Source organism: Furipterus horrens, unplaced genomic scaffold (assembly GCF_987537825.1).
Source record: "Furipterus horrens unplaced genomic scaffold, mFurHor1.1.pri manual_scaffold_17, whole genome shotgun sequence".
Lineage (NCBI taxonomy): Eukaryota > Metazoa > Chordata > Mammalia > Chiroptera > Furipteridae > Furipterus > Furipterus horrens.
The window spans coordinates 27,839,787-27,860,808 of record NW_028327187.1 but is presented as its reverse complement, the minus strand read 5'-3'; the positions used below and the strand labels follow the sequence as shown (position 1 = coordinate 27,860,808).

The following is a 21,022-nucleotide window of genomic DNA, read 5'->3' as shown; positions in this document are numbered from 1 at the left end:
CAGCTTGCTTCTGCGGAGGCCTGGGTGGGGAAGGAGGGAGGGAACAGAAACACTGACCAGTGACTAATTAAATCCATTAGTGGGTTTTCTAGAAACTGGGGTAATCTGTGACTCGGCACCGACAGAACATTAGGTCAGATAACTTTTAGTGAAGAAACAGTGTTCTTTGTCAAGGCCCTTGCCGGCTCATGTCCTAAAAACTGAGGCACAGGCTCCTTGCTCAGATCTGAGACTCCCCCAGGCAGGAGGGGCCATGCTGGATTCACTTCTGGGGCTCTGGGGGCCATCCAAATTTCCCCTTCACCCCTGGCCACATCCAGGGGAGGGTGCAAAAGAATGAGATGAAAAGATGGCCTATGGCGGGGGGCGGGGGTGACATGGGCAGACAGGGAGGGAAGCCTCAGCTCTGATGTCACCATGAGTTCCAAGAGGGCCTCCTTCTCCCTCACTCACACTGCTGAAAGCCTCTCCTTGACTCAGAGTCCCAGGATATCAAAGTTAAAAGGGGCCTGAAAGATCATCACATCCATCCCTTCTATCATCCAATGGCAGACATCAAGTTCTCCAGGGCGAAGTGACTTGCTCAAGGTCACACAGCTAGTTGCTGTGACTTCCTTCCTCCCCTCCTCATTGTCTCTCAGCATCCTCAACCAAACCAACCATTTCCTCTGGTAAGAACGAACAGCAGCCAATGACCCAGGGCTGGCAAATAACAATGAGGCCATGCATGTGCCGAACACATTGAACTTTCACAGTGACTTCCCCACCTCCCTGCCCTTGTTCACATTGTCCCCGAGGCCTGATATGTCCCTTCAGCCATCCCCAATTTCTATGGCTCCAGTCCCCACATGGTGTTCAACACCAGAAGCAAATGCCTTACCTGCTTCCTCTCCACCTGGTATATTCTCTCTTCTTCCTCCTCCTCCTCCTAACACCTTAGCCTGATTTCTTAGACAAAAGCAGGGGTCAAAAACTATGGTCCACATGTCAAACCCAGGGTTCCATCTGGTTTTATATGGCCCATTATCTAATAATGGTTTTTTACATTTTTTAAGATTGAGGGGGAGGAGGAATAATATTTCATGCTACATGGGAAGTATACAAAGTTCAAATTCCCGTGTCCACAAATAAAGTTTTATTTATGCTCATTTATTGACATATTGTCTGTGGCTGCTTTTGCATTATAAGTTAAATTGTTGTGACAGAATTCGTATGGGCTGCAAAGCCTAAAATATTTTCTATCTGGTCCTTTGCAGAAAAAGTTTGCTGACTCCTGGCCTAAAGGTTTCACTCCCTTTCAGTGTGAATAGATTAATCTTGCAAGTTCATTTCTGAAAAGAATGTCACAGAGCACTCAGAAGTGCCTAAAGGCAGGTGTGGAACACCAAATACAAACTTGGCAGCTTCTCATCAGAGAAAAAGTCCTGGCCCTAGCTCTGCCCATGGTGTGACCTTGAGCAAGTCACTTCTGTTTTCGGGTCTCTTGTTTCCTCAGCAGCACAATTAGGGGATTGGACTGGATGGTCTAAAGTCCTTGCTAGTCTATGATTTAGAGAACCCTATGATTTACAGAGTCAGCAATCTGTTGCATTTCCAACTCACACAGTTTCAAGCAGGCACAGTCCTCATCATTTTCTCTCACAAGGGCTTACAGAAGGTTCCCCTGCCCAGCTGTGGTTTTCCGCTGCCACTGTGGGCCCCCTAGCTCCATATTCACCTGCCCTGCTCCACCCTTTCCTTCTGCTGACCTGTCTGTCCTTCTCTCATAATTCCTCTCCCTGCAAAATGAAAATGGCCTCCTCTGAGGGAGTGCCTTCTCTAATCTGGTGGGCCGAGAGCCTCCATTTTTTTTTGTAGCGGTGGAGGCAGGAAAAGAAGGGCTTTCAGCTCTCCCCAGCCTCCCAGGGCCCACAGCCGAGAGGCAGGAGGTAAGGCCAGCTTTCTCCGCACCCCTGCTCTGCCAGAGGAAACAGCCCCTCTCTGCCACTTCCTGTCCCAGGGGTTTCAGCAGTTTCCCCTTCAGGGCCTGCTGGCCCTCCCAGCCCCGCCCCTTCCCCACACAGGTCAGAGAGTACAGGGAGGGGAGGGGCCCTTAGGGACAGTGGGGAGGATCCTTCACAGGAAGGCTGAGGAGACAGCTGTCTACACTAGAGGACGCCTCAGTAGCTCCTCTGCCAGCTTGCTTGGGCTGGAGAAGCAGGGACCTCTCCTGTTAGCAGGTCAGTAAAGGTGAGTTTATCACCTTACCTACTATCACCTTGGAGGCAGAGTGAGACTGGCCTTAGAAGACTGGATAAGAAACTGGACAATAACAGCTGAGGTCAATGTCCATCTGGGCTGTGGACCAGCCCTGGGGGCTTTGAATGGAAGGGCAGGTTGAAGCAAGAGCCTAGGTAAAGTGGCCAATGATGGGGGTTAATTTGGAGGAGTAGGTGGCACTGAAGTCAATGTCACTTCATAAATTTGCCCAATTTTGTCCCTAGCACCAATGCAGAGAGACAACAATGGAGAACGAGGTATTATATGTGGGTTAAGACTAGTGGCATTTTCTGGGTGATGGAACAGAAAACTATCACATTCCATAGCCGAGGCTGATTTGGTGTGGTCACTTCCACTTGTAAATACCTCCTAGATGCCCTTGCAAGGTGGGGTTCCTAGCAGTGGTGCTGTGTGCCTGTGAGGAATCCTGCAGGCAGGTGAGTAGCTCTGCCAGGTCTTCCTAAGGCAATGGATTAGAGTAGAAGCTCGAGGCCCTAGACCTTGGCCGGGTTGCCAGTCTTCCTGAGGACAGGTTAGAAATACATGATGGTTCTGGAAGACTAGATGCCTGGGAGGGGGCCTAGTAGTGGGTAGACACCATCACCTTGGTCTTCCTGTGGTAATACTGTTCCATAAAGTTCAAGTTAGTAGAGAAGCTTCCTAGAATTGATGGTTCTGGGTGGGTCAAACAAAAAAAAAAAATGGATCCTCTCCTCCTGTGTCTTTAGCCAAGAGCCCTGCCCAACTAGACCTCCTGTCAAAAGAATAGAATCCCACTTTCCCTCTCCCAACTCCCTCCACACCCCCTCAGGGCAAATAGAATCGAGTGCCCCAGTGATAGGGCCCTATCACGCCTAAGGGGAGTGCCTGCTCCACACAAGCCTGTTTCTCCATCCCTGCAAATTGTAGTAAATACTGCTTCACAGCTGGCATGCAGGATGCCAAAGAAGCCTCAGAGACAACATCTGGATGTGCACCTTGGCTCCTGCCAGCCCCTCCCAACATCTGCAGTGCAAACCAAAAGCTAGGGTTTGGTTACAAGCCCAACTCAAAGTTGGTGGCACGTGTTTGAAAAGCACATCTGGATGGGGAGAAGGGGGTGGAAGTGGGTGAGATCAGTGCTAGCTCAGGGCAAGTGCTTTTGGAGTTGGTACTCATAGGGGCTAGTGCAGAGCCGGAGATGGTAGGTGTGGCCACTGTGGCCTCAGCCATGGGCCTGTTAGGGGAGGGAAAGAGGGATGTGGGTACTTTTTTAAATGTGAGCAAGATTTTCTTTTGCACCCTCTGATATCATTTCAAGTTGCTCCCTCTGCTTCTGGGGAAGGGGGCCAAACAGTAGAAATTACAGGGCAACAGGGTGGAACACAGGGGAGGCAGCTAGGACTTACATTCACTGGGTATGAGCTGTGGGGCTGGTGTTACACCAGGCACTTTACTATGTGTGCTTTCTCCTTCAATTCTTACAACAAAGTAGTTGGTCAGTGGCAGAGCTGGGATTTGAACCCAGGTTTATTTCCAAATATTTTGCTCTTTGAACTTTGTTTTCAGTACAATCTCTTTTGGTAGTAATCCTGCCTTAACAGTTCCATTTAAGAAACAGAAGTGCAGCTCAGAAAAGATTAGGTCACATGATCAAGGTCACACTGCCCGTCAAGAATGGTGGCAGAACTCAAACCCAGGCCTATGTGAACTTGATCTCAAAGTTCACGCTTTTCCCACTGCCCCTTGCTGGCGAGCATCTGCTCAGGTCCTTAGTTCAAGAAGACTTCCAGCTCTGGTATGAAGGAGGCTGATGCTGGTATGAAGGAGGCTGATGCTATTCCTGTGCCTCAGGGGCCTACTGTTCCAGAGAGTTCCTGGCTCCAGACCTGGAGTGGCCATGGCATGGTCCATGCCCCATAAATATACACTTGCTCTCAGCTTACACGTATGTAAGTCTGAGTTCTTATCTCAGGGTGTTGGTTCATATGTTTATTCAAATATTTATGGAAAGTCAGCCCTGAGCACCTCAAGGGCTTTCTGCTGGGCCCACCCTTCTACTCTGTGGTAGGGTCTTTTCATATCTAAGTTCTCAGTAACCTGGGTTAGCTCACCTGCCTGAACAATATTGCTGGATTTTTTTTCCCCCAAAAAACACTTCTATAGCAAATCTCTTCAAAACTGAGGCCCAGAGGTTGCCGAGGAATCGGGAGTGACTGCTAGTGGGTATAGAGTTTCTTTATGGGGTGATGAAAATATTCTAAAATGGATTGTGGTGATGGATATACAACTGTGAGTATACTAAAAGCCACTGAATTGTGTACTTTAGTTGGGTGAACTATATGTTATTGAACTATATCTAATAAAGCTGTAATTAAAAAACAAAAACCAAGACCCAGAAACGGTAGCAGCTCACTAAAGGCCACACACAAGTTCATGGAGCAGCTCAGGCCAGACTCCAGGTGTTCTGAATTATGACTCTAGGGCTCTCTCCTCCTATCAGCCTCCCCATAACCTTAAGCAAGGATAACTACCCAGGTTCAGTGAGTGTGGAAGGCAGCAACAGGGTAGGCAGTGGAAAGCGCTCTAGGGCAGAGGCTTTAACTAAGGTCTGCCCTGAATATGGCCACACCCCTTTCTGGATTGCAGTGTCCTGATGTGTAAAGCTGATGAGCTGGGTGATCTCTTGCAAAAGGCCTTGCCAGTTCTGAGATTCTAATTATAAAGCACTGCAAGATGGAACAAAATGGCATGTCAGCTATATGGTTCTCAGAGTGCTGCACAAGGCCTTGTACACAATTAGGTGTTCCAATCAATGCTCTTCACTGCTAGTGATCACCAGGACTTTCCCGTGAGACTCAAATTCTCTCACCCAATTGCACTGCTGCCTTTCTCCATGTGGGGTAGCTTGGTCTTGATTTCCCTGCCAGCAATGCTAAGTGGAGGAATAGCCTATAATAGAGACCCATTGATCACGTCCTTTGGAGACGTCAGGAACCAGGTCCTTGGCCTGGTGCCCAGACAGCCCCACCTTGTGCTGAGCTTGTCTCTGCAGTGGAGGGAGCGATTGCTGATGGCCACTGGTCTAGCCCCCGCTGGACAGGATGTTTCCACATCAAGGCCCACTTCCTGCAGCTAGGCCTGGCCTCCGGTTCCCCCCTTCTTCTGCCATCTGGTTGCTTGCCCTCTGCCCCCTCCCCTTGCTGGGTGTTTACAGGCTGCCTTATCAGCCTGGGGAATCTGGGCCTCACCCAGCAGGCTGCCCCACCCCACCAGTTTGCCCAGGGCCCTACCTGCTGTGGTTTCGTCACTACAGGCACTTACAGTCTGGAGAGGCCACCTCCTGTGCAGGCATGGGGGTGTGTGTGGATGAAGGCTCCCTACCGAAACCTGGATATTCATAGTGCTTTATCCACCTTGCCCAAGCTGGGGGACATAACGCTTTGTTCTTTCCACATTGTCTTGTTGCTATCTGCAGGCTATTGGGATGGGAATGAAGTGTTTAGGCTGCTGAGGTGGCTTTTTGGCCTGGAGTGCCTCCTGGCCTCTTCTGTTCTCAGCCACTAAGAGATGATGGGGGCAGTACTAGGCTGGAAGACTCTGAGAGGACAGCAGCCTTTTTTTTACTTTTTTTTAAACTGCAGAGTACGGTAACCACTCCAGGCTAAAGGTGAGTGAAATGAGGGGCTGCAAATGAGTGTGCTGGAGGAAGAAAAGCTGGGGAATCCGTGGCCATGGCCTCCACCAATTCATGTCCAGACTTCAGAACCTCATGGGTTCCATGTTGTCTGCATCCCAGCCTGGGATCTGCCCACCCATCCAAAGGCTGAGGCTAGAGCAAACCACTGACCAAGTCCAACAACTTTCTCCCATAATACAAGGCTTAGATTTAAATCAAGAAGAGGGAGTGGGATGGGGACAGTAGACAAATGAACATGCTGCGGGTGGTAGATCTCCCTTCCAGCATTTGGGTTTAGATCCTGAAAGCTCAAGTTCTGACCCGTCCATAGGCAGGCCCCATAGGGACAGTGCCTTCTTGCTAAAGCTGACAAAGCCCCAGGGCAGAAATCAAAGCCATTGTCCAAATCAGGCTCACCTTGTGGAGCTTCCATTTTGTTCACTGATAAATCAATTAAATATATTTAGGCGGTAGATTGTAACATTCACACTTAAAATAAAATGCCATACTCCAGAGAAATTTTATGAGGCTGTGTAAGGCCTTTTAGGTATAGATCATACAATTCAACAGTTTGGAGCGCTTGGATGGGAAAGTTTGGAAAGTCTGCTCAGACAATTTTGCCATTAATGGGCTATGTAACCACAGGCATGCCATGTCACATGGCTCTCACAGCCTTGGGCCTCCCCTCCCCACTTTCCACTATAGATGTCATGTTATCCAGAGCTCCTCTCAAGCTTACTGACTCTCCTAGCAGTCAGGGCTTCCACAGGCCACCATCCCATCTCCCCATGAATGACTTTCTCATCGTTCAGATATGTAAATCATTTAATGTTCATGTGTTAATGGATGATATTGGGTTAATGTGTCACCTCTCTCTTTAACACATTTTCATTTTAAAAAGCCATTGCAGTTGCCCTGCTTTAGCCTAAGGAGTGGCTCTGGGGCAATAGTGGAACAGACAATGGGTAGGTCAAGGATGTTTCACAGTGGCTCTGCTTCCCATTACTCCATCAGCCAAGGAGCAAGCTGGCCTTCACCATTCACTCACCAGGCCTGTAGTCTATGTTAAGAAAAAGATAACAACTAGGCTTGGGGCAGCAGAAAGCCCACTTGACTGGGTGTGAGGAAGATGAAGTTCCAGTTGTGGCCCTGCCTCACCCTAGATCCTCCCTCAGCCTTTGAGCTAGTGCCAACTCCTTCTCCAGGGCACACATTTAGATCTATGGCTGTGGCCACACCAGCCGTACTAGGCAGAGCTTTAGAGTCCAAACTCATCTGCTTGGTTTCCAAAGGTCCTTTACAGTCTGACCCCACCCTACCTACTCAGCCTTGTTTCCCATGATTTCTCAACTCAAGCCTGGGCTTCAAGCCCAGTGGTCTCCTCATGGTCCCCAGAGGGAACATTCCAGGCTCATTCACAGAGTTTCTCAGGCCTGCCATACCCTTGCTACTCAGTCTCTGTTAATCAAATAGTGCCCATCCAGCAAGGTCCCAACCAAGTTCCCTAAACCCATGGAGCTGGTTACACACTGACAAGTAGAGTCCATACCCATGGATCCCCCTTCTCTAAACTCCCATAGCCCTTAAATTCCACAAGATCTCAATCCCACAGATCTTGGATTGCTCTTTAATTACTTCTTGTGTATGTCTTCTTTCCCCAACAGGCAGTAAAATCTGTAGGATTAAAGCCTATCTCATCTTCTCCTGACTCTTAACACAGGTCTGGGCATTCATGAATTAAGTCCATGTAAATTTTCAGCCTGAGTAAGATCTCTAGAAAAGAAACTCCAAGTCTTGATAGATACAGTCGGAGGATAGGGATAAAGTTATGGGGCAAATGTCTCCAGGCTCAAGTATTACCTGTCCCTTTTTGCTCCAAGCCTCTGTTAGGGGAAATACATACCAGTTAAAGTCATTTATTCTAAGCAGCATCGAGAAGGCAGTTCATGATCAGTCAGGTCATCATTAAAATATTATCTCTATGTACAAAATCAGCGTTTGGACTCCAGGGATATTGGGTGCTGGTCTGATCACTGAACCCTTGGAAGAGATTTCATAGTACGGGATCAGTTTTAAGAGCTAAAATGATTCAGGAGAATGGGGTATGAGGATAACTATATGGGGACAAACATTTTTTTAAAAAGGCCTTTTGTTGTCTAGACAGATAAAGTTGAAAAGTGATATGATTGGCATCTATAAAAAGATGTGTGGAGCAGATAGTCATGGACCCATTCACAAAAAATGGGTTGTTCTTATACACTGTTAGTGGGACCATAAATTAGTGCATCCACTATGGAAAACAGTATGAAGATTCCTCAAAAAATTAAAAATAAATCTGCCATATGATCCAGCAATTCCACTGCTAGGTATTTATCAAAAGAAAACAAAAACACTAATTCAGTACATATGGACCCTTATGTTCATTGCAGCATTACTAGTAATAGTCAAATTATGGGAGCATCATGCTATATGTCCATCAATAGATGAAGGAATTATATATATATATACTGACTCCAAAAAACCTCCGCTGCCTTGCGGCATACCTCTTAGGGGAAAAGCTAAAGGAGTAAACCCCGACAGAAAATCCGGAGCCGGAGTCCCTAAGGCGGTTTGACGTTGTAGTTAACACCGGCAACTCCTGCGGCGCACCTGAAGCCAAGCTGTATTGACTCCGTCTTTCCCTTGGACCCTTCAGCTGCGAAGAGAGGGGGGGTCTGCTGCATGGGCAACAGCAGACCCTCCATATCACCCTGCCCAGGCTCTGTAGCTTCAGCTTCGCTGGAGAGGACACTCCAGCGTCATCGCAAGATGTCGATTCAACACGGGAGGAGACAGATACCGTGTCACTCCCGAGTCGGACTGCACAGCCATTCTCGGCGGTGCAGATAGACTCTTAAGAAGCTACACCATCGTCTCTCGAGACGGACGGCTGCCGACGACGAATATATATATATACATATATAAAATATAAATAAATAAGTAAATACACACACACACACACACACACATATATATTGGTAATTCAGCAAGAAAAGAATGAAATTTTGCCGTTTGCAAGAATACACATGCACCTAGAAGATACTATGCTAAGTGAAATAAATCAGAGAAAGAGAAATATTCTGTAATTTCACTTATGTGTAGAATCTAAAACAAAACAGATCAGATTTATAGATATAGATGCAAATACTGTGTAATTTCACTTACATGTGGAATCTAAAATAAAACAGAAACAGATCCATAGATATAGATAAGAAGCTGACAGTTATCAAAGGGGAAGGGAATACAGGAATGGGAGTAAAACAAAAAATTTAGAAATGAAAATTAAAGGATGTGAGGAGCAAGATATAAAACTATAATTTAGAACAGATCCAATCAGTTCTTTACAGATATAATATTGATATTTACAAAAGGCCATATATTACTTTGGTGCATTACAAAAAAATGGATTATAAATAAAAGGCAAATAAATAGTCCCATTTTGAAAATGCATAGTAAAGTTAAGGAACGTTTAAGCTGAAGAATACCAGTGAAAAGATTAAGCATCTCCTAAAATAACAGTAACATTAGGGTCATTCATGATGATAAAATAAGATCACAAAAACACAGCCAAGTATATGTGTTGTAGCAATTAATGTAAATAGGATAAATTCAAATACAAAAAGATGATATTCCCTGGCTGGGTGTGGCTCAGTGGATTGAGCGCCAGCCTGTGAACCAAGGAGTCAATTCCCTGTCAGGGCACATGCCTGGGATGTGATCCAGGTCCCCATTTGGGGGCGTGTAAGAGGCAACCACACATTGGTGTTTCTCTCCCTCTTCTTCTCTCTCCATTCCCCTCTCTCTAAAAATTAAAAATAAATACATTTATTTAAAAAAGGAGATGATATTGGCAATCTAATTCTAAAATTCATACAAAATTTAAAGTGACTTAAAATAGGCAAAAATATCTTTGAAAAAGAACAACATTGAAGGGCCAACACTACCTGATTTTAAGAATTATTATAAAGCTACAGTAATCAAAATAATTGGTACTGTCATAAAGAGAAACAAAGAGATCAATCGATGAAACAGAATATAAAGTACAGAAATAAGACCACATATATAAAGACAGCTGCAGTAGAATAATGATAGCTTTTTCAGCAGATGATGCTGGAATAATAGTATATCTATATGTAGTGTAAAAAAATGAATTTTGAGCCATATTTCTCACCATACAGAAAAATGTGAAGCCTAAAACTATAAAACTTCTGAAAGAAAACATTAGACAAAATATTTTCCACCCAAAAACTATTGAAACTGATAAATGAATTCAGTAAAGTAACATGATACAAAATTAATATCCAGAAATTAGTTGCATTTTTATACAAAAAGAAACTACCTAGGAAAAAATTTAACCAAGGAAGTAAAAGGCCTGTACTTGAAAGATTATAAGATACTGAAGAAAGAAATTGAAGAAGATACAAAGAGATGGAACCATATACCATGTTCATGGATAGGAAGACTTAACAACATTATTAAAATGGTCATACTACTCAAAGCAATGTACAGATTCAGTGCAATCCCTATCAAAATACCAATAGCATTTTTCACAGAACTAGAACAAATAATCCTAAAATTTATATGAAACCACAAAAGACACTGAATAGCCACAGCAACCTTAAGAAAGAAGAACAAAATTGGAGGTATTACGCTACCTGATATTAAACTATACTACAAGGCTATAGTAACCAAAACAGCATGGTACTGGCAAAGAAACAAACACATAGATCAATAAAACAGAATAGGAAGCCCAGAAACAAACCCACACCTATACGCTCAATTAATATATAACAAACAAAGACAAGAATATACAATGGGGTAAAGACGGTCTAGTCAATAAATGTTTTTGGGAAAACTGAACAGATACATGCAAAAAATGAAACTAGACCACCTTCTCACACCATAAAGAAGAATAAACTCAAAATGGATTAAAGGCTTAAATGTAAGATTTGAAAACATGAAACTCCTAAAAGAAAACATAGGCAGTAAATTCTCTGACACTGTTCTCAGTAATATTTTTTCTGATATATCTCTTCAAGCAAGGGAAATAACAAACAAACAAACAAGTGGTACTATATCAAAGTTCCATAAAAAGCTCTGGCTTGTGTGGCTCAGTGGATTGAGTGCCAGCCTGCAAACCAAAGGGTCACCAGTTTGATTTCCAGTCAGGGCACATGCCTAGGTTGCAGGTCAGGTTTCCAGTTGGGGGCGTGTGAGAGGCAACCACACATTGATGTTTCCCTCTTTTTCTCCCTCCCTTCCCCTCTCTCTAAAAAATAAATATATAAAATCTTTTTAGAAAAAGTTTTTCACAGCAAAAGACCCATCAACAAAATGAATGGGAGACAACCCACTGAATGGGAGAACATCTGATAAGGGGTTAATATTCAAAATTTATAAAGAACTTATAAAACTCAACACCAAAAAAGGCAAACAATCCAACTTAAAAATGGGCAAAGTATCTGAATAGACACTTCTTCAAAGAGGACATACAGATGGCCAATAGACATATGAAAGTATGCTCAACATAACTAATCATCAGAAAAATGCAAATTAAAACCATGGTGAGATAGCATCTTATCCTCTCGGATTGGCTATCATCAATAAATAAAAAAAACTACAGTTGTTGATGAGGATATGAAGAAAAGGGAAGCCTTATGCACTGTTGGTGGGACTGCAGATTGGTGAGACCACTATGGAGAATAGTATGAAGTTTCCTCAAGAAAATAAAAATAGAACTACCTTATGACCCAGCAATTCCACTGGTTATTTATCCATAGAAATCCAAAACACTAATTCGAAAAGATATATGCACTCTTATGTTCATTGCAGTGTTATTTACAATAGCCAAGCTATGGAAGCAACCCCAGTGCCCATCAATAGACAAATGGATAAAAAAGCCATAAAAAAGAATGAAATCTTACCATTTGTGACAGCATGGATAGACCCAGAGGGTATTATGTTAAGTGAAGTAAGTCAGACAGAGAAAGACAAATACCATATGCTTTTACTTATATGTGGAATCTAAAAAACAAAATAAATGAACAAAACATAAACAGACTCATAGATACAGAGAACAAACTGATGGTTCCCAGATGAGAGGAGGAATTGGGGGCACTGGGTGAAAAAGGTAAAGTACAAATTAGTAGTTAAAAAATAATCATAGGGATGTAAAGTACAGCATAGGGAAGATAGTCAATAATATTGTAATAACTATGTATAGTGCCAAGTGGGTATTAGACTTATGGGGTGATTGTTTTGTAAAAAAAAAAAAAAAATATATATATATATATATATATATAATATATATATATAATATACATATATTCTACACCTAAAGCTAATATAAAATAATACTGAATGTCAGATGTAATTTTTTAAAAATTTTAAGGTTTTATTTATTTTTAGAGAGAGAGGAAGGGTGGGAAAAAGAGAAGAGAAATGTCAATGTAAGAGAGAAACATCGATTGGTTGCCTCACATACATGCCCGAAACCTAGGCATGGGCCTTGACCCAGAATCGAACCAGCGACCTTTTGCTTCAAGGCAGGGTGCCCAACCAACTGAGTCACACCAGTCAGGGCTAATTTAAAAAAAATGTTAAAGTAAAAAAAAAATTGTAACCTAGGGCTAAGTGAAGAATTGTTAGATATAACACCAAAAGCATGAGCCATAAAAGTAAAAATTGACTAGGTGGACTTTTAAAGCCACGATGAGATACAACTGCACACGTTAGAGTAGCTAAAATTAAAAACACTGCCCACACCAAGTTTTGAAAGGGATGTGAAGCAATTGGAACTCTCATATACTGCTGGTGGGAAAGTAAAATGGTACAACCGCTTGTAAAACAGTTTCACAGTTTCTTAAAAAGTTGAACTCACAACTACTATATGATCCAGCCATTAAACTCCTAGGTATGTAATCAAGAGAAAAGGACATATATACCCACACAAAGATTTGTACACAGATGTGCATAGCAGTTTTGTTTGTAATAGCCAAAAACTGGGGGAAAACACCAAATGTTCATCGACTGTTGAGTAAATATACAATGTGTACTATGTCCATAAAATGGAATGCTACTTAACAGTAAAAAGGAATGAAATACAGTTATATATAACAACATGGATGAATCTTACAATAAATATGCTGCACAAAATGAGAGTAAAAGTTATATGATTCCATTTACATAAAACTCTAGAGAATGCAAACTATTACAATGATACTAAATAAGCCCTATAGCTCTAGTGCACAGGATAATGAATATAGGCAACAATAATGCATTATAATCATCAGACTTGCTAGGAGACTAGATCTTAATTATTCCAATCACTAAAAAGAAAGGATAGTTCTGTAAAGTGATAGAATTGCTAATTATCACAACTGGAGCCATATTACAACATATAAATGAATCAAATTACCATGTTGTACACCTTAAATTTACATAATATTACATCCCAAGTATATTTCAATTAAAAAAAGAAAATGCACATTAATCAATAGTGACAGAAAGAAGATAAGTTGTTGCTCAGGATGAAAACAAGGGATTGCAAAGGTGCACAAGGAAACATTCAAGGGTGATGGTTTCACGAGTATATACATATGTCAAATATTATCAAATTGCATACTTTAAATATGTGCAGTTTCTTGTATGTCAATATTACCTCAAAAAAGCTTCTGTTAAATAAAGGGCAAGTTCTCCAGATGGACACAATAACAACAGCAAATACTCTGTAATTTTACTATGTTATATTACTGTGTAGCATAATTAAATCACTATGTAATTTAACTATGTAGAATTTTATTCTTTAACAGGAATAAAGACAAAAGAAGCAAGAACACCCATGCTGTCCTAGAAAACACATTCCTTGGTGCCACCAGTAGAGCCAAATGCTGAACCTTGGGACTTACTGAGTGTCCTGATTCTAGTGGGTTTGTGTTGTTTTATCTTTTGTTCACTCTCATGCTAATATTATTATCCCACCTAGTCTGGAATGTCCCTATAGCACAGCCAAAGCCCTCGCCTATTTTGAAAAGTCATCTGCCCACTCACTTCCAGAAAGCCTTCCCAATGAAGCTGAGGATTGAGAAGAATGGCTTTTTTCTAGATAAGCCATGGACCCCCATCATCAACCAATCTACAAATCTTAAGTGCCATAGGCTGGTTGGCACTTCAGCTCCTGCCTGATGTGGGGCTAAGTGCACATGTACTGCCACAGCTCTAGATTTGGGTTTAGATCCTTCAGAGCAGGAGGCTGGGCCTGGTGTGTGTGTATGTGTGTGTGTGTGTGTGTGTGTGTGTGTGTGTGTGTGTGTGTGCACTTTTAAGATTAAGATGGTGCCTAGAAAGTAGTTACCTAATGAGACAGGCATTTTCTGCGCATGGATTCTGAGAAAATCAAGAGCTGAACTAGCCTCTTATCCTCTGAGGGCATTATGGGAAAAAGACACATTATCTCTTAAATGTATGTCTAAATACTTCCTTTTTTAATCAGGTCATCAGGAATTTGGGGAGGTTAAGGTTAATTGCCCACTCTCCCATCCCCTGAGGCCTAGCAGTTCTAACCTGTGGGGCAGGAACCAGGGGACTGAGTGAAGTAGTTCAGGGGTGAACCAAGGGTGGTACTACTTATCCTTGGCCTCCTGGCCCTGATGGTCACAGGCTCCTCAGGCAAACACAATCCATTTGACAGCACATGGAACCTCCAAGTTACTTTCTGGAAGGTCTTTGGAATGGGAATGGCCCAGCCCCCTAGGAACTGTTCTGGGCAAAGGCAGTGCCCCAGTTCTAACCCCAGGCCTCTGGGCATTGGTCCAGAATGATCCTATCATCTACTCTAGCAAAAGGAAGGAGAAAGTGAGCAGTGTTGACCAGTCAGCTCCCAGAATTCTACATTCAGTAGCTTAAGAACAACAAACGGATGATTGCTAAATACTAGCCAGGGGTGGAATGTGAGGTCTGTTCTCAAAGGAACTTACTCTGATTCCTACAGCAAATGATAAGATAAAAGTAGTGAAGAGACAAAAGATGGCAATGTTAATAAAGATGTTAAAGATGAGTTTCACTCTACATGCACACACACACACACACACACACAATCTTCTTCCACATCACTTCCTAATTCCATGTGATGGAAGTATTAACACAAAGTTAGCAGAGAGATCTGGAAAATCTTCCTCTTGGTTTTAGGAATGGTTATAGCATACTCTCCCCGCACTGCCTGAGAAGCAGCTGATTCCTGGCAGCTGGCAAAGTCAAAGGTATGTGAAGGGGAAATGATAACAACAACAGCAACAGCAACAGCTCCAGGAATAATGACAACTAGCACTTATTGTACCAGACACCATGCTGAGTGCTTTACATGCATTATCTCCTTTAATCTTGACTCTAGCCCTGTAAGGTGGGCACTGACACCTAGAATGGTTAAGTGAGAAGCCCACAGTCACACAGCCAGTAAGTGGTAGGTCTGGGATATGAAGGCAGAGAACCTGTGCTCTTCCCCACCTTGAGACAATATGTTCTCGAGAAGAATTGGGGTTAGACTAGAAGAGGAAGTGCCAGCACGGAACAAGAAAATGATCTACCAAGAAGGTGAGAACCTAAAAAAGTTTGCTCAACCTGGGCAAGCTGCTTAGCCTCTCGCTTCTTTTTCATCTGACTGAGTAATGTTTTGGAACTTTCGCTTGCAGATCCTCCTGCATCAAACACCTTTCCTTGCTGCCTGACACTCCTCCTTACCCTGGGAGCAAGCTGAGGTTTCTTTGCAAAGAAGCTCACCTTAGGACACAATTTCCTATCCAAGAAGTCAGGGCACTCTGGTATCCCCCATTGTGTTGCGATGTGCTGGGGAAGGGGCAGAACAAGAGAGCAGTGAGAGAGGAAAAAATGAGGCATGGGGGGCATGTGTGTGTCCAGGTGTTTATATCCAGTTAAACCCAACAAGGGCAAAGTTCTCCTCTATGCCCAGCCATGGGAGACACAGAAGCAGCAGAACAAATATACGGCTAGTACTTGCCCTTGCTTGGTGGTCTGGATAGAGACATGTGGGAATCTCTAGACACTTTGGCTCCCAGATGGATGAGAAAATGAAAATTTCTGTCCTCCACCTGAACCCCTGGGCTTCCAGAGTACTCCCAGAAGCCTAGGGAAGGTGGGACCTGACCAGCCTGTTCTTGCCATGAACACCTGTGGCATGTCAGTTTTCCTGTTCTTTTGGTGCTCCCTATCTCTCTTTCCCTCACTCTTCTCACCAGGGCCTGTGTATGTTGGGGGTGGGGGTAGGGTGCCAAAATGAAATTGGCTTAGCTTGGGTGGCAGGGAAGCCTGACTATCCTTTGCATCTCATCATACAGGCTGGGTTCCTGGTCTGGGCCAGCCACGTTATGACTCCTAGAATGGAGATTGGGGACTGTACTGAGCTACCCACACTTGCTGACCTGGTCCTTTATGTGACACACATTTGTCAAACAATTATCCAGGCTCCCGAGGTCAGTTTGTGGCCAGGGAAGAAAGAGGAAAGTGACTTTTCTCCCCTTTTTGCGTAGTCAAATCTCCCCCGCGCCGCGCCGCACGAGCTCCCTTTCAAAGTCTAGCTTGAGGCCCATCACTCACAAAGCCTTCCCTCCCTCTTCCAGCTGCTGCCGACCTCAGAGCCCTGGCCACCTCTGGCCCCTGCTCCAAGGAGCACAATTAGCACCTGACCAGCCACTGGCCTGGCTGTTTGTCCTAGCCTCTGATTTTTCAGTGTCTTAGTTTCCTCTTCCCCACCATCTCCTTCGCATGCTTCCCTACAGCACCTAGCACAGGTTGGGCACACAGTAGGTGTTAATAAATGTCTTTTGAATCGAAACTCAGCAGCCCCTATGAGGTCAGAACTCTCATAAGCTCCTTGACAAGCAGTTCCTTGGCAACCAGCGCTGGGGCCCGAGCTATAGGGCATTAGTGGCAGGGCTGCGATTATAGGACACTTGAAGCTCAGTGGCTAGAGATTTGCAAGTGGGTTGGTGTTGATGAGAAAAGCACCTGACCCCTAGGAAAGAGCCTATGGGATTCTGGGTACGGTGGATGAGTTTCCTTTCTCCCCTGCAGAACTAGTTTTCAGTCTGTGAACCACAAAGGGAATAAATTGGCAGTGAAGCCAGAAACCTCTTTGCAGTTTGGAAATCCTGGAGAGATAACCAAGCCTGAGTTGGGGTCAGGCCCAAGTCTGAGGAGAGGAGGTTGCTCAAAGCCCTTCCCAGTTTTATCGGGGCACCTCCCAGAGGTGCAAGGGGCATGGCAGCCATTGGTCCTGCTACTCCTAAGGCTAGAGGGGTATTTGGGGGTAACCCTACGTAATGTCAGTTTTTCCTGGAACCCAACAAATGATGCCACTGAATGCTTGCCACCTGCAGCCAGCGCACACAGAACCAGGTCTCTCTTCCCCTGTCATTCACCCAAATCCCAGGACAAGACTCTTTGTGGGTGGGGGAGGGGAGGCATCCAGACAAGAACCCAGCCAGGGTTCCCAGGCAAGGGGGTATCTAACTCCCAGCACTGGCTCAAGGATTCCAGCCTGGTTTTGACATACAGTTATTTATATAGATGGCCCAGCCACTCTCCCCCCCCAAAATTCCCTACTCTGACACCCCAATGGTGGATGGTGTCTTCTTCACCACCACATTATTCTCACTGCAATTGATGCCTGGTCCTGGGACTGGCTCTCACCAAGTGATAGCTGAGTTGAATCTGAGCTTTAGGCACTGTGTTAGGTAGATGATATCACTATGCTAGTCTTTACTTACTGCGTGTCATGTACTGTTCTGATAATGAGCACAAACTTAAGAGGTGGGTCCCATTAGACAGATGAGGAAACTGAGGCATATGAATGACTGCGATCATATGGCTAGTAAGAAAACTAGATTTAGACCCAGAGAGTCTAGTTCTAGGGATTGGAGGGAAAATGAAAAAGTTGGGGGGGGGGATCGGTGAGGACCAAGGCCAAGCTTAGGAGACACGATTTCCCTGGGAAAACAGTCCCCTCAGCCTGCATCGAGCTGGAGCTTTTGGAAACAAAAGCCCTGAATTTTGTAGGTTGGGTTATTTTGCACATCCTTTCCATCAAAGCCATGACTTACAGACCACACAGCAACCTCATTTTTAGATCCCAGTACAGGAGAGAGGAGACAGAAGCCACTGTGCCACCTCTTAGCCCTAGACAGGAGGAGGGTGGGTTTCGGGCCTCCAGCTTGTCCAGGGGTGGGCGCCAGTTCCTGAGCAACCACCGAGCAAACAGTGTAGCAGTGGGAGGAATGCCAGACATAGTTGCAAACAAGCCACTCCTTAGGCTCACAGTGGAGGCTGGGTGAGGGTGGCAACGTGGAGCCTGCTCAATGCCCCCCTCCAAGAAATCCCAGCCTTTGAACCCAGGCACAGAGACAACCACAAGCAAGGCAGCTTCTTCCCCAATCAGCTCTGTAGGAAGTCTTCAGGATAGTTCAGTCCTTCACTTAACATAACTCCCCGAGAGGCTGTTTATGCTCTAGGTCCACTAAATTAATGGTAGAAAGCGTCTTATAACCGACCAAACCCTGTGTAAGTAACTATGAGGCGGGATTTAAATTCTTGCCAGGCATGGTGTTCCCTGGGCATTTTCAGTGGGATAGCTAGATTTGTTCCCTTCATCCCCCTCCCACCTGGCACTCTGGCCACGGGTGAGCTCTAAGGGGGTGAGTCCCCGATGGGCGTGCCCGCCAGCTGTTGGGGCCCAGCAGTGGTGGCTCAGGCCCTGGGGTGGTGACCTCACTTCCGCTCCTACCTCCCCACCTCCCCAGCACTCCTCCCATTTGAGGCCCCACCAGGCAAAAATCAAGAAGTCCAAGGTTAACTGTTCCTCCCCATTTTAAGAGCTAATTAAAATGATTAGCCACAATGAACTGTCAAACATTAACCAGAAGAAGCTGCAGGACCAGACAGGGCTCAATCTCGGGCAGAGGGATGGGGGCTAGGAATCAAAAGGCCATCGAATCCCACGGGTGGGGTGTAGTGGTGGTGGGAGCAGCCAGGGAGAACTTGGCTGAGCCAGGTGCCAAGGGCTCAGGAGGTGACTCTGGTCAGAACGACACCGTCCCTGCACACAGTTGTGAATTAAGCGCGGCAGAGTTAGGGTGCGGTGGAGAGACCAGGAATTCATAACGCCACTACCGCCCCAGCAGTGTCCAAAAGCACGGCGTTGTCGGCAGGGAATCCCAAGTTGTGTGGCTTGAGACTCTCCTTGCCGGCAGCAGAAGAGGGAACAGAGAGGCGGGAGAACTCGGGAGAGCGGGAACGCGGGAGAGGGAAGGCTGCCGCCTGGCTCACACGCAAACTCCGGCGCCGCCCCCCCCCCTCGCTGGGCCCCGCCAAGAGGTCTCGATTTTGGCGATTCAATTATTCAAGTGTGTGTGTCTCTGAGGGTATTTTACCCTAAGGCGCCTGGCCCAGGAAGCTCTGCGGGCCGCTGGATCAATCTAACAGCCCTACCACTGACCCGCCCAACCTCCTGCCCTCAGGAACCCAGCTTTTGGGGTACTGTTGTCGCGATCAGTCTTCTCATGGAACACTGGCTGACCAGGGAGCGGGAAAAATGACAGTCCCCCCAACCCGGACTCAGAAAATCGATTTCGCTTCTAACCCGGGATCAGGAGCCAGGGATCCACAGCACACACGCGGTGGGGCGAGGCAAGGGCGGGACTCAACACGCCACGGCTTTGCCCCCCTTCCCTGGGCCCCCAACCCCTACACTGTGGGGCCCGGGGCCCCGATCCCGCCCTCAGACAAACTTTTCGACGTCTTCGAAGGCTCGAAGAACCGGCGCCATCGACGTACCTGAGGCGAAATGGGCTTGGTCGCCAAGCTGTGATCGACCGATCGCCTTGCTCCTCTCCCCACTCCGGGGGCCGAGACGCGCGGGTCCCCAGCCCTGCCAGCCCTCCTTCTCCCTTGAGAAGCCGGACCGGGCAACTGGCGCCGGGATCTCGGCGCCGGCGAAAGGAGAAGTGGAAGTTGAGCGCAGCACCGGGTCGGTCCCCGCGGCCGCTGGGGCCAGCGTCCGCCTCCCTCCTTCCTAACCTCCTCTCCTCCCTGCCAGCCTGCCCCCGCGGCCCTGCGCCCGTGACTCACCTTAACGCGGGGGCAGGCCGGTCCGGGCGGGCGAGGCGTAGGGTTCTCCCACACGTCGCGCCGCCAATGGTAAGTTAGAGGGCGAGATGCAAATACCAGGTGAACCCGCGGCGCCCCTGCAAAAACGACTCCGGGAGGCGGAGTGGACGCAGAATGGCCCAGGCAGGCAGCCGGGGCGGTTGGGGCGGTGGGGGCACCCGGGGAGGGTGTGCGAGCCAGCGGAGACCTTCGCTGAGACAACCGATCGAAAGGGGAAATTGCACCAGAGCCACACACGTCCCCTCAGGCGGCGGCTGGGGCGGGCGCGAAGGAGGCTGGGTGGGAGGGAGGGAAGAGCCGGAGGGAGGGACCGACGGGAGGGACCTCGGCGGGCGGGGTAAGGGAGGGAGCAAGGGAGGGAAGAGTCGTCATGGTGGAAACAGCGCCCCTCCACCCCCGGCCCGCCGCTGTCGCCAGCAAGGCAGAGGGAGCCGTGCCAGGGGCCCGCGCGGCCTCTCCTTCCCCTCATGGTTCTCTCGCCCCCAGGGGAAGGCGAGGGCAGGTCTCCCTCGGAGAGCATAGCTCCCACTCCTCCCTAGCCCTGGTGGGAAGCCCCTACACAGTGCCTTGTAGAGAACTCTACTCTCTGGGGACTCTGGACGGCTCTATCCAGCCCCTTGGCCTGTACAGTCCACTTGCTCGACGCCTTTGGCCAGAGCCCTGAACTCTACATTATTGACCGCCTGCTGTGTACGAACCTGGAGGGAGCGTGGGCTGCACGGGTGTGTGAGGCCAGAAGATGTTCGGAGAATACAATTCAGGAACAAATTCCAAACACTGCAGAATCCCCAGCCAAATGCATGGTGCTCTTGAGGTGACTGGAGAGTTTGGGGGATTTCTGAGGGAAGTCAAGACTAGTGCACCTGGTGGAAGAGGTTCAAAGGATATGAA

At 46.4% G+C, this 21,022-nt stretch overlaps 1 protein-coding gene across 2 annotated transcripts in view; it reads right to left on the bottom strand.

Moving 5' to 3' along the window:
* ELF4 (E74 like ETS transcription factor 4) overlaps positions 1 to 20,379 on the bottom strand; it is a 41,697-nt gene extending 21,318 nt beyond the window's left edge. Inside the window, exon 1 of one of the 2 annotated variants that reach the window (XM_090265246.1) lies at positions 20,093 to 20,379. The gene's annotated coding sequence lies outside the window, so the exon portion shown is untranslated. Of the gene's footprint in view, positions 1 to 19,798; positions 20,066 to 20,092 lie in introns of those variants that run through there. The other variant, XM_090265247.1, reaches the window with a different exon arrangement.
* Positions 20,380 to 21,022: the final 643 nt, after the last annotated feature.